Raw genomic sequence first — 12,756 nt, forward strand, 5'->3', positions numbered from 1 at the left:
GACAAAAACTCTCAAAGTCACAACTGACAAACCCAAAATGATCAACTAATCTCAAAAGCTTTCAGACACTGAAGCAACCGAAGCTCTTTTATTTACAAGAAACAAATCATCTAGAATTCAAATCTCTGAGAGAAACAGTTTTATAAAGCGAGACTTCTCTCGTTACAAATTTGGTTCAGCACAAGTCAAGTCAAGCAGAGTCCGAGTTTTTACAATATGAAAACCTTAGCAAATTTACAGAAAGCCTTGGTTAAGCAGAATAGGTACCATAGCGCAGCTCCAGTTCAGTGACCATCAATCCCGCCACTTTTTTCCTCTTCAGACTAAAGAGGCCTCAATTCTGCCCGTTCAACAAGCCTTCCATGATTCGAAATAAATTGAAGTTCTACCAAACTCAAACGTTAGTATCGATTTCCAACTGAAACTCATCAGTTGAAGGTGTTGACGATTAAATCCAACATAGACATATCCAGTCCAACCCAATTCAGAGGTAGCTACCTAGGCAGAAATCAAAGTCCAACGTTCTATTGTCTTTTCCGAAGTTGCCATTTCTCTTTTGAGTCCTGTAATAGGCAGTTCTGCCTAGACAATTTGTCTTCTTTTTTTATCAATTATGGCTAGAACTACCAATTTTGTACTGTGAAAAATTGTGAAGTCCTCACCAACCTGAGGCAAGAAAAGAACTTACTTGGGAGATATTCCTCACCCAAATTCACAATTGCTTGTTTAAGAATCAGTAACTTGGGGCGCAGGTTATCTATTTTTTAGAAGTCTGCTTAGGTTTTAAACTGCTAGCAGTGGCACGCTCACACACAAAAGAAAGTTGATTTGTTGACCACCAATGGTTGTCAAGCCAATGGGGAACTTTACCCTACCATCACATGACTAAATCAAAATGGGTGAACAAGAGCATTTCGCTGGAGGATCTTCTACAGATGGTCAAGATTTGCGTCGACGACCTCCAATTGCCATCAAGATGAGAGAATAACAGAGGCAATATGAACTCAGAGGTTTGAACTCATCTTTATGTTAGATGAAAGCTTAGTTGAGAGGTTTTCCTCTCTTGATGCATATAAATGAGTTGTATTTTACACTCTTTGCACACACACCAACCCTTACGAACTAAAGTAAAAGCTAATAATATCTACAACCTAAAACAAATATCCAATCTTACAAAATATCATAAGTAACTTGGCTTCCTAAAAGCAACAACAGACAAAAGTCTCTAACAAAACACATTCGAGCATATTTTCTCAGATATAAAGCTCGAGTTGTTTTGAAAATATAGACACATTACACTCGAGCAGATTTTCTCTAACAGAAACAGCTCGAGCTCTTTTTGTCCGAAAGTTACAACAAGGACATTACACATTAAATTTAACACTACCCCTTAATGCCTTGTTGTTGAACTCTCATGAGCTTCCTTAGGTGGATGAATCTATCCTTTAACAATGTTTTGGTGATGATATGTGCAACTTGATCTTGTGTAATGCAATAAACCATATCTACTTGATTTTCTTCTACGACATCTCTAATGTAGTGAAATTTTAGAGCAACGTACTTTCCTCTACTGTGACAAATAAAATTCTTGCTCATAGCAATTGCAAATTTGTTGTCACGAAGAAGGGGAGTTTCCAATTCTTTTGTTTCTCACCAATATCCTCCATAATTCTTCTCAACCATACTGCTTGAAAGGTTGCAATTGAAGTCGATACATATTCAGCTTCTGTAGTTGATTGTAGAAATGATTTCTGTTTTTTAGAGGCCCAAGAGAATACACCAATTCCCAGTGTAAATGTGTAACCAAATGTGTTCTTCAATTCATCCACACTTACTCCCCAATCACTATGACATAACCCAATCAAGTTTGGCTCAACATTCCTTCCATACAGTATACCAAACTGCACCATGAATGTATCTTAGGATCCTCTTTGCAGCTAGTGGATACAAGTTAGCTTGTGCATAAATCTTTTTACAAGCACTCACTACCAAAAAAAAAAAAAAAAAAAAAAAAAAGAAGAAGACAATAGTCACATTTTTAAAGTAACAAAGTAGGTTTTGGTGACATTTGAATGATTAATGGCTTTGCTTACTACTCACTATTAATTTTGACTAGTTATCTCACACTTTAAAGAATTGGTGACTATTGATTTAAATATAGTAAACATAAAATCATCTGACACTTGAACAGTAATTTTGCAATATAATATTTGAGGATAATCTTCATTGGTAAAAGTAATTCAGTTAAATAAAAATAAAATGCAAAAAAAAATAGTACGTATAGAAAAACCCACAAAAATAAAACAAGAAAACTATTTGATTTTGGTTCAATAAGCAAATAAGAAAAAGACTAGTGGGGTTGGATATTTTCACACAAGTCAATGTTAAAAAGAAAATACCATGGCTGTAGGATGCGTCTCTAAACACAACAAACCCTTCTCTATAATCCCACCTCTCCCTAAAAGGACTCGACCCAAATTCCATTTTGGAATCCGTGTCGAATCCTGTGCATGTCCAACACCTGGCAGGTGTCGGGCATGAATGACCAAAATACCTTTCTTGCCCTAATTCAAAAACTGCTTTATGGTTTGACTTCTACTGGAAAACCAGTAGTCTCCCCTGAAAAAGGCTCAAAACCCAGAATCTACGTACACAACAAACTCAATTTCTCCCAAGCATTCAGTAAATTTAACTTGCAAAACTAAACATAACAAACAAATCATTAACTTGCGGCTGCACATAGGTTAGCCTAGGTTGCTTATGTACCCTTACTGAGGGATCAAGCCACATGTAGTTCTTTCTACCAAAAAATCCAATTCAGATACGTTAATATTGTTCAAGGTAAAACTAACAATTAAATTCTAGAATCATTCTTTACTTTGTTTTTAACCAGCTATATAATTGAATATCATTCCATGAAATTATGTACTTAACTATTCAATTAGTATATCATTGTACATCCAAATACTTACATAACCAAATCTTTTACCAGAAAGTCATACCTGCAATTATCCGCACAGTGCCGCACAGTGCATATATCATGTAATCACCCACCAAGGGGTATATGGGAAAACCACCAAATCCTAAGGCAACAAGGGAAGGGGAAACTAATTATCCATTTGTGTAGACAAGTCTGGCAAGTGGCTAGGGATCTTGGGCAAACCCTGTGCATATAATATGAGTAGGATGGTGAAGAATATTGTAACACCCCGTCCCAAAAATAACTATTCAATTAATTATTTATGGTGAAATTACATTTTTGCCCTTGGGTGCAGGGGCACTTTAGTCACTTTTTGTTTGGGAAGGATATTGGGGAGTTGAGTGGCATCGATGCGTAGATCTCGACGATACGAGTTTGTAGACATGCGGCACACCAATTCCGAGTTGTAACGAAAGAGGAAAGGTCTAGAAACGAAAAGGACATAATGAGAATTTTCAAATTTGTTACTACTACAGTACCGGGGCTGCTTTTTATTTTTCTCCTTCTTCTTTCTCTCCCCCCCCGGCTACATTTTCTTCTTCCTTATCTTCTCTTGTAACAATCATTGTAGCAACAGTGATTGTTTGACTTCCCGACCACCAATTGACGTCGTCGTGCACCGGTTGGCCATGCTAGCTTCACAAAAAAGGTTTCTCTCGTCTTCCTCTACAAAACAGACGCAAGACTTGATCCGATTTGCTGAGGGTGAGCTCGAATTGAAGCTGAGAAATGGTTAGGTTTTTCTGGCGTGTTCTTGCATTTTTCGTTGATTCGGGCGATGGTTTTCATCGAGCGAGGTATGAAACTGTACTCATCACACTCTACTTGTTTATGTACTTGGGTTGGGTTAATTTTGAGGTTTTAGAAATCAATTCTTAAACCCATTTTTGGCCAGCGGTTTGACGGTGTTTTTGACTATTTCCGGTTAGTTTTTTGCCGTGGTCCAAGAACAAAAGTAGATTTCCTAGTTAGTCTAAATCTATTGGCATATGTATTGGCCAGTGGTTTGTGATTTTCTGTAGCCGAAAAATCTCTCAAGACACCCACCGCTGCCAGTGGTGGGTGGCAATGCGTGGGCCACTGTGTGGCTGCCCATTGAGTTCTAAATTGTTTCATTTGTTATCCTAAGCAAGACGGTATGCTCGGATTTAGATTTGGTTATCATTTGACAGTCGAATGAAATATTGCACCTATTATGTGATATCTGGGTTCCTTAGGTTCGGACTGTTCAATCAGTTCCAATTTCAATTATGTCTTTCTCTATGCCTTTAGGATTGTGTAGGAACTTGCTGATTAAGAATCAAAGTTCCGGATACTTCGAGTCAATGATGCCAAATTTAGGCGAAATGATCGTTATCCGATCGTGCTATTGGCTTAGATTCGACTTCTCGGTCGTGATCAAACTTTCGGGACTTGTTTAGTAAACTTTGTTAGACCTATAAGAACTTTCAGATAGGGGAATCAGAGGTCGTGGGCCCCACAAGCCTAATTGACCTAGATGGTGGGCCTTGCAGGTCCGATCAAGACTAATTGGTTGGGAGGTGCTTGGGGCTTGGGGCTTGGTTATTTGATTTTAAGTTGGTATTTTGCTCTGAGAGTTTTATTAAATATTTGTGAGATATTGTTCTATTAGTTTTACTTCCAAGCATGATATATATATATATATATATGTGTGTATTTTTATATATGTGTTAAATGGATTAATAATTGGATTGTGTTGCTTTCGAAAATATGGTTGCCTTCAGAAATAATGATGTCTTCGGACATACAGTTGCCTTCAGAATGTCTTTGAACATATGGTTGCCTTCGGATTATTTTGTGTTCTCAGGTTGAGTATATCTCCCTGAATCCTGTGAGGGGAATTGACAGATTATTTGCGTTCTCAAGTTGAGTATATCTCCTTGAGTCTTGCGATGGGAATTGACGGATTTGTCTACGGGTGTATGACATTGCCCCACGAGTATCTGTGGCGCTCGAACCGTGTAGTGCAAGGATTTGCGTTCTCAGGATGAGTGTATTTCCCTGCTGCGAGGAATGCGGCTCAGGCCAACCATGGGTCCCCTGAGTTCTATGAGGAATGCATCTCGGGTTGACCTTGTGTCTCCCGGGTTTTGCAAGGATGTATGATACATGTGGCCACATGTGTGGTACTTGGAATTGACGTTATATTATTGGAATTGATGGATTATGTTTGTGGTGCATCTATGTGGAGATTAATGCAGTACTAACGTGTGGTACAATTAACAAGATATTATTAACCACCCTGCTCATATTATCTGCACAAGGTTGGCCAGGATCCCTAGCCATCTGCCGGACTTGTCTACACAGGTGGTTAGCTAGTTTCCCCATCCCTTGTTGCCTTTGGATTTGATAGTGTTCCCATATACCCCTTGGTGGGTGATTACATGATATATGTACTATGCGGATGATTGTAGGTATGTTTTTCAGGTAAAAGGTTTGGTTATGCAAGTATTTGGATGTACAATGATAAACTAATGGAACAGTTAAGTACATAATTTAATGGCATGATATTCAATTATATAACTTGTGGAGACCAAGATAAAGAATGATTCCAGAATTTCTTCGTTGGTTTCATTTTAAATATTTCTGTACTATCTTAATTGTGTCTCAAGATAGAAAGAACTATGTGTGGTTTGAACTCTTAGTAAGGATACGTAAGCAACCTAGGCTAACCTAGGTGCAGCTGCAAGTTTTTGTTTGGTTTGTTATGTTATGTTCAGTTTTGTAAAGTTGAATATGCTAAATGCTTGGGAAATTATTTGAGTTTGCCGTGCAGGTAGATTTCTGGGTTTTGAGCTTTTTTTAGGAGAGACTCTGCCAGTTTCTCGGTAGAAGTCAAACGCTAAAGCAGTTTTTGGATTAGGGCAAGAAGGGTACTTTGGTCATTCGTGCCTGCCACCTGCCAGGTGCTGGACACGTAAAGGGTTCGACACGGATTCCAAAGTGGAATTTGGGTCGGGTTCTGTCAAATATCCTGTTAAGTGTACCACAGGGTGGTACTGCACTATTCTCCACATAGATATACCTCAAACGTAATCCATTAATTTCAATAATATACCGTCAATTTCTTTTGCAGGACTCAGGTAGCTATACTTAAACCGAGAACGCAAATAATCCGTCAATTTCCCCAACACCACACATGTTGCCACATGTGTGATACGTCCTTGCAGAACTCGGGGGACATGAGGTCAGGCCAAGACGTATTCCTCGCAAAACTCAGGGGACACATGGTCGGCCTGAGACTGCATTCCTCGCATAACTCAGGGAGATATACTCCACCTAATAGTGCAAATAATCCACCTAGGTGTGTATCCCATAGAAAATCCGTCAATTCCCCTCGCATAACTGAGGGAGATATACTCCACCTGAGAATATAAATCCTCACACCACACGGTTCGGGCGTCCCCGAAACTCGTGAGCACATTATCATACGCAAGTAGACAAATCCGAAGGCAACTAAGGTGTCCAAAGACAATCCGAAGGCAACCATATGTTTGAAGACATTCAAAAGACAACCATATGTCCAAAGACATTCTGAAGACATCAATATCTCCGAAGGCAACCATATTTCCAAAGGCAACACAATCTAATTATTAATCCATTTAGAACATATATAAAATAAACATAGATATATCACGCTTGGAAAGTAAAATCAATAGAACAATAATTCATAAACAGTTAATACAATTGTCATAGCAAAAATACCAATTTAAACTCAAACAAACCTACCATAAACACCTCGTAACCAAAAGGGTTTTGATCGGGCCAATGAGGCCCACCATCTAAGTCAACTAGGCTTGTGAGGCTCATGACCTCTAATTTCTGATCTGAAAGTTCCTATAGGTCCAACAAAGTTTACTAAACAAGTCCCGAAAGTTTGATCTCGATCAAGCGGTCGGATCTAAGCCAATCGCACGATCGGACGACGATCGTTTTGCCTAAACTTATAATCATTGATTTGGAGTACCCAGGACCTCGGTTCTCGATCCGTAAGTTTCTACATGATCCTAGAGATATACGAAACAACATAATTGAAATTGGGACCAATCGAAAGGTCCGACCCTATCGAACCCGGATATCGCATAATAGGTGCAATATCCGTTCGACTGTCAAACGATAACCAAATCCAAATCCGAGTATACCGTCGTGCTCAGGACGAGAAGGGAAACAATTTAGAACTTAGTGGACCGCCACACAATGTCCCATGAGTCGCCATGCGCAGTTGGCAGCGTGAGGGTGTCTTGAGAAATTTTCAGCGACAGAAATTTCTTGAAACACCTCACAATACCTATACCAACACATCAAGCACAACTAAGGGGTATATTGAACTAGCTGAAAACTGACCAGAACTAGCCAAATCGAGGCAAAATTGTTGGCTAAAAATGGGTATATTGAACTATCTGAAAAACCTCAAAATTGATCCAAGATACTAGCATAGACACTAGAGCACGTGGAGGGGATGAAGATTCATACCTGGATCGACGAAATTGGCCTCTGGATTCACTAGAAACGATGACTGAAAGCTCGAAAATGCCGAAACTTTCTAAGCTCATCACGGCGGTGTGACGGCCTGAAAGTCACCGGCTCCTCCCGGTTCTTTTTCAACTGGTCCCATGGCCTGGCGTGGCCGGACGGCGCTGCAACCGTCATTGAAAATGACGATGTCGCGGTGGGAGAGAAAAAGAGGAGAGAGAGAGAGTGTCGTGAGAGAGAGAACCATCGCTTAGAATATGCATCTTAGTATCAATCAAGTTTTCGGAACTAAATACAACATTATTTGTGTATTATTTGTTTATGCTTTGTATTATTTGTGTACCTTCTGTGGCAACAACATCAAGATGGCTCCATTTTTTCTAGAACCAGCACCACCTTCATTGTCTGGAAAAACAAAGGCCATGTTCTGATGGAAGCCATGAACCTGAGAAAAAGAAGCATAACCAATTACCAGATGAAGTAACAGAGAAAATTAGCTATTTTAAAAGGGGAATGAGAGACCAAATCCAAGTGGGATTAGTTATTTTGAAAGTAGATCGAGATCCCAAATGCTTGTAGATATATATTTAGTTACAAGTGACTTTAATATTTTGGGGGGTTTGATCTTTATGTGTGTAAATTGTAATGAAATTGTAATCAAAGCTGATATATTTATTGCAAAAAATAAAAAGTAAGAAATATACCAAATAGAAATTGTAATTATTTTTAATAAATCTAATACACAAACGTAACAAAGATTTAAGCCTCGTCAAATACATAATAAAAAATAGGTATAAACTGAAGTTGATTGGATATATGATGGGCCCCATTGTACTTTTAGATGCTGTTGATAGTCAATCTTGGTTTGTCACGAATGGTGCCAATAGCCTATTGTCCCGGCTTCATATGTAACAAAACTCAAATTAGCAACTGCAGAGTGACTATAGTCTTTAGTCAAAAAAAGGTGACTAAAGATGCCAACAGTCACCAAAAAAAAATAGTAACAACTATTGAATATATATATATGGTGGATCCAAGATTTGAAAGTCAAGTAGGAACTAGCACGTTGCATGGATATGTGTATGGGTATGTTGATACGATGATTAAAATAATATAAATAGCAAAATTGATATTGCATCCATCATGTTATAATCATCCATCAAATAAGAAATAAAAAAAGAAAGAATCAAATGCATTTTGAAAAAAAATAAAATTAATACATGTAAAAACAACTAGCATCTATTGCTATAAAACTAGGCGCGAGTGTACAAGAAATTGGGCTTCGGTGTACAAAAAATTGGGTGTCCAAAATAATTATAGAGTCCAATAGCACTCATATCTAATCGAGTTTTTATACAAAATAGTTAAAATTTGGCCCTTACTTTCATAAATGTCAGTTTTTATAAAAAGCTTTCATACATAGCAAAAACTCCACTTAAAAAGACACAAATACCCTCAAAATTAAAGTTCACATAAACTTAAAAGTAAAAATTAAAATTAAAATTAATCTTTCGCAAGCGATCATCTCTTACCAGACTTGTCAAGTATATTGTGGGAATCGAATTTTAGCAAAACTCTAGGTCAAATATTTCCTTCCATTTAGGGATTATTTTATTTTGGGGATTCTTGCCTTGAATTAGGGATTTGATTCTCATTAAATCCCTAATTGATTTAAATCTCCTAACATCAGAAAAATAATTCCTTTCCCAACAAGGATTATTTTTGTCCAAACCCAAACCCTACGAGGCTCTATAAATACAAGGCTATGCAAGGCATGAGGTAAGCCATTCTAAGCTCACAAGAAATTTCCTCCTAGCCGCATCCTCTCTCTTTCTCTTACACAAGGCTCCGGCCGCCTGGTTTACACCATACATACATCTCCGTATCCTTTTTAACTATTGTTTCTCTATGAATCAATTGAACTAACTTAGGTATCGGAGGGCCTTTGGCCAACAGCCCTTGGTGTGGTCCTCTTATTCCGATTTATTTTGCACAGAGAAAGAGACAACAAAGAGGAAAACAGAATCTTAGACGAATATTCTCGTAGGACATATATCATCCAACAAAGGCTTATTTATGGATATGCCCTATGTACTTTCAAAAGAGTCTCAGATTACCACATGTTCTTTGAAATGTCTCAATATACCTTCACTAAGTGTCTCACGTAAGTGATTCCGTCAAATTTGAGAGAAATTCCGTTAGCTGATGTGGCCCCCACTTCTCATTTTTCTCCCAAATATGAAATCCCCAAATCAAATTCCTCATTTTCTCCTAAATCCCCCATTTTCTCCCAAATATGAACCTCCAGATTCTCCCAAATCACTGCTACAAAAAAGCAAAAAGACGACGGTGATTTACCGTCGTGTATTCGATTTTTCAATGGTCGTGGAATCCACCGTCATCTTTTCCCTCATATACCACGACGCTAAATCACCGTCGTTGTTAAAATATACAACGTCATCAACAAATACAAAACGACGTCTTTGTACTGCAAAAAGATCTAAAAAAGCAGTCGAGGATGAGAATAGACGACCAACTCTCTAAAAAAACCGTCGTTAAAAAGGAAAAATATGACACATATTAAGAGAACAAGGCCGCAAGATAGACATACAACGACGGAAATAAAAAAACGACGCCGTTAAATATCATTTTCACGACAATAAAAAATTTGACGTCTTTAAATACATTAGAAGACGACGTTATTGATACCTACTACGTCGCATATATAAAAACAGCCGTCGTAAAATTAATTTTCCACTTCGATTTTTCGATAAAAGATGACGTGGAAATAGTTGTCAGTGTCATTATTTACGACGTATGTATTTATTGAGTAGACGTTGAAAAACGAAACAACGTCGGTTACAAATATATGAGAGTCGTATTACAAAATTTGTACGTCATATTTTCAGAAACAAACAACGACGATAAATATTAGACGTTGTTAAATAAAACAACGTCGGAAAACAATAAAAACAGACGTGTTCAGTCTGCTAAAGTTCTAGAAAATAGTCGAGGATGAGAATAGACGACCAACTCAAACAAATCACCGTCGTTAAAAAGGAAAAATATGACACATGTTAAAAGAAAAAGGCCGCAAGATATACATACAACGACGACAACTAAAATTTTACGCCGTCAAATATAATTTACACGACAAGAAAAAATATGACGTCTTTAAATACATGAGAAGACGACGTTATTGAAATATACTACGTCTCTTATTTACAAACAACCGTCGTGAAATAAATTTTCCACTTCGATTTTTCTAAAAAAGATGACGTGGAAATAGTTGTCAGTGTCATTATTTACGACGTATGTATTTATACAGTTGACGTTGAAATGCGAAACAACGTCGGTTGCATTTATATAGTCGACGTTGTATTTATATCTATCATCATTACTCACGACGCACTTAATAATATAGACGACGTTGAACTTCTAAACAACGTCGGTTCCAAATAAATGAGAGCCGTATTACAGAACATATAGACGGCGTTGATTATGATGAGAGCCGTATTACAAATAACGTCGTTTAATTGTTATTAGACGGCGGTTATAATGAATTTCCGTCGGAATTCATTTCATTCCTCTTCGTTTATAAAAGAACTTGCGACGTGGAAAATGTATGATGACGTCGTATTTTTTAACGTTCAGATTATATATCTCGTTTTTTAGACGTCGGTATTATGGGATTGGAGTCGTGTTATTTTGAATTACATGGCGGTTCTTAATCCTTCCCCGACGTGATATCCTGAATAATTGCTTCACAATTGCGTCGTGGTTCTTCATTGTTACGTTGCTTTAAGATGTCGGTAAATATGCTGAATAACTGGTTCACAATAACGTCGTGTTTTATTTGAACGTAGAAAGTGAAGAAATCACATTACAATATATTACAAAATTAATGTCATACACTGCCAATTACATAAGCATCATTCAATCCATATATCTTCACACTCATCTCGAATATTTTGACCGCCTAACTCACCCACCAGTTCATCAAATGTGTCAACATTTGGCATCCCTCTAGTAAATGGCTCACACTCAATTATCACATCACCTAAGACTTCATCACCAATAACATCATTATATTCTCTATTAGGCATTGATAACACTACCGACCAACCACGATGCATCGGGTCGTTAACAAAAAATATTTGTTTGACTTGAGAAGCCAAAACAAATTGGTCATTCCTATGTCCAATTTTACTCAAATCTACAAGGGTAAATCCAAGTTCGTCGACTACAAGACCAGAACTATCTATCCAATCACACCTAAAGACTGGGATTGTAAACTTTTGGTAGTCAAGGTCCCAAATTTCTTGAATGACACCATAGAAACCCATATTTGAGAGAATTGGGTTTTTATCCTTGGCACTAGCAACTTGCATGGTATGTGCAAGTAAATAAACTCCACTATTTTGAGTTGTCCGCACATCATCTTGTGCCTTGATATTGAATTTAATACCTTTAATAAGATAGCTCCTATATAATGGCACTGACATGTTTGGACCAGCTGTTAGCCACCTTAAATTTTCTGATACGCCATGATTGTCTTCCTCAAGTTCACTTTGAACCTGCAAATTAATCATATCTTAATTCAATCTAACATATAAATAAGAAGAAAATTAAAAGAGAAATATGTTATTCAACAATATATACCTTGAAGCGTAGCCATTGAATGAAAGTGCTATTGTGCTTATCCTGCAGCCACTTTGTTCTCTTTCTAAATTTTGGATAAGCAGTCTTGATGTGAATCATATGTTGCCTACATGACACGAAAAATTCAAGCATTACGGTCCTAAATATAGAAGATAAACATAAGAAATAATTTAAAATGGAAACTTAAAGAATAAAGCTCATACGTACTCGATATAAGGTAGGACTTCCTCCGTATTCTCCAAGACATATAGATGTGCTTGATTCAACAGGTCCTGATCAACTACGCTCACTGTGCAACCTGATAATGGCTTTGAAAGTCCCATCTTTTGGCTTGAAGGCACTCCAACTGTACTAACATAAGATAAATGCTGAGTACAACACTCTACCGCTTCTTCAGCTATATACCGCTCAGCAATGCAACCTTCGGGACGAGTACGATTCTGAACATACCCCTTCAGCACTTTCATATATCTTTCAAACGGATACATCCACCTAAAATATACTGGCCCACATAGACGAACTTCTCTGACAAGATGTACTACTAGATGAACCATGATATCAAAGAATGAAGGGGGAAAGTACTTCTCAAGCAAACACAGAGTAACTACTACATCTTCTTC

Source organism: Prunus persica, chromosome G3 (genome assembly GCF_000346465.2).
Source record: "Prunus persica cultivar Lovell chromosome G3, Prunus_persica_NCBIv2, whole genome shotgun sequence".
NCBI lineage: Eukaryota > Viridiplantae > Streptophyta > Magnoliopsida > Rosales > Rosaceae > Prunus > Prunus persica.